Here is a 2,497-nt window from a genome sequence, read left to right on the forward strand (position 1 = left end):
GAGCTTGAATACATGAAAAGCTTACTTTTGCGACATAATTTAGATGTTATGCACATTGAGAAAAATGTGTATGATAGTCTAATAGGAATTTTGTTAAATATTCCTAGTAAGAGTAAGGATGGCATTAAATCTCGAAAAGACTTGGATGCAATGGGCTTGCGAAAAAAGTTACATCCAAAAGCTGGCCCTGAATATTTTTACCGGAAGCTTGTTACACAGTCACTAAGGATGAGAAAATAGAACTCTGTGGTTGTTTATACAATATTAAAGTTCCATAAGGGTATTCTTCAAACATAAGAACGTAGGTGGATATGAAGAATTTGAATTTGGTCGGCATAAAATCTCATGATTGTCATGTCCTGTTCCAACACATTCTAACTGTGGCTATTCGTGGTGTGCTACCTAAAAAGGTTCGAGAGATAATCACAAGAATGTGTTTGTTTTTCAAGTATTTGTGTTGTAAGACGATTGATGTTTCAACATTGGACAATTTACAAGTTGAGATTGCTATAATCCTGTGTTACTTGTAGCGATTCTTCCCACCTTCTTTTTTTGACATAATGGTGCATATTACAGTCCATTTGGATAAAGAAATTAAACTATGCAGACCTGTTTACCTAAGATGGGTGTATCCCTTTGAACGATACATGAAGATTCTTAAGAGTTATGTTAGAAATAGAAGTAGACCCGAATGATGTATTGTTAAATGCTATATTGCAGAAGAAGCCATTGAATTTTGTTCAGAATACTTGCATAGTGTCACAAGCGTGGGCAATCAATCTACATTAGATCAAAGTAATGGTGGTTATGGTGGAAAAGATGGTGTTGTATGCTCAATAAGTCAAGATGAAAGACACGAAGCACATTGTCTTGTACTGCAAAAATTGATGAGATTCAACCTTACATCGAGTAAGTTATCTTTGATAGTACGATATGATAAAACATTGTTGGGATATTTATATTGATTCTTACTAATTTTTTATACATTTATGAAAGGATTATTTTGTTTGGATTCGAAAAAAATATCCATCTAAGTTAAAGAACCAAAAATGGATCCAAGATGAACACTATCGTACGTTTAGTACTTGGTTAGAGAACAAGGTATTGATTTGAGTAAATAATTTTATATCTTTTATTTTGATCGCATGACATGCTATTAATTTTTATTTCATTTTTTGTTTTTAACAAAGGTTGTAATTGAAGTGACTTAAACATCAAGTCATGTGTCAGACATAGTTAAGTTGATTTCCTATGGTCCTTCTCTGAATGTGCTTAAGTACCCATCATACATCGTCAATGGTACTCAATTCAATACTTTGAAACGAGATAATGTAAGAACCACACAGAATAGTGGAGTTTGTATTGTAGCAAAAACTGTGCAAATCTCAAGTTCAAGGGACAAAAATCCTGTAGAGTGTGATATGACATTTTATGGAGTAATCCAAGAAGTTTTGGAATTAGATTATATTACAACTACCGTGTCAGTCTTCTTGTGTGATTGGGTGAAATGTGACAATGGAGTAAAGGTTGATGATTTAGGTTTTACATCAGTTGATTTAAATTGAATTGGGCACAAAAATGTTCGTTTCATAATGACAACACAAGCCAAACTAGTTTTTTATGTGAATGATCCATCAGACAAGCAATAGTCAGTCGTGGTTGCTACTCAACAGATAGATTGGAGAGACAAAGAGAATGATGTACATGACCTACCACTCCTTTATGTGATAGGATGTTATATTGCATGTCTAAAACGCATGATTGGATAGTTATACCTTATAAACATGGGTAACTTTAATTAATATGCTTTTCATTGATACAATACGATATATTTCAAATTTTAGAAATCTAACATATATAATACATTTTGGACATTCAATGCGATATATTTTTTTTTAATCAAAATGAAAATTGTAGCTGCATTTTTTTTAAAAAAAATAATTTTTAAGAGCATGCAAAGAGAGCCCTAAAAACCTAATTTAAAGATACTCAACGGGATCGTTTAGGATACGCATTGTGAGTCTTAAAAACATTCTTTTAGGGCACGTGAAGAGAGGCCAAAAAACTTTACTTAAAGGCACTCATCAGGATCTTTTAGGACTCGCATTGCGAGCCCTAAAAACATTCTGTGAGTCCTAATACAATTCTTGCGAGCCCTAAAAAATCTCACTTTTTAAGGCACTCAAATAGAGGGCTCGCGCCCCGCGAGTCCTAAAAAATTTAGGGCTCGCTTTTCCTTTTTTGTAGTAGTGTAATGAGCAATGCTTATATAATTCCTAGGCATGATGATCACGTGTATATAGAAGAAAATACAGGTTTTATTTTTAATTAAAAAAATGGACAAAACAAGACAAAAACTCGATAGCTTTAGTGACTGTATTTGCATTTATATCTATATATCTCTTCTATGTAAAAGTGTGTAGATAACATAAAGTCTTGGTTTTAAAGGTTTTTTTTTTTTCCGTTAACTTTAACGGAAAAATTTTATATTTAACAG

Source organism: Humulus lupulus, chromosome 6, assembly GCF_963169125.1.
Source record: "Humulus lupulus chromosome 6, drHumLupu1.1, whole genome shotgun sequence".
Lineage (NCBI taxonomy): Eukaryota > Viridiplantae > Streptophyta > Magnoliopsida > Rosales > Cannabaceae > Humulus > Humulus lupulus.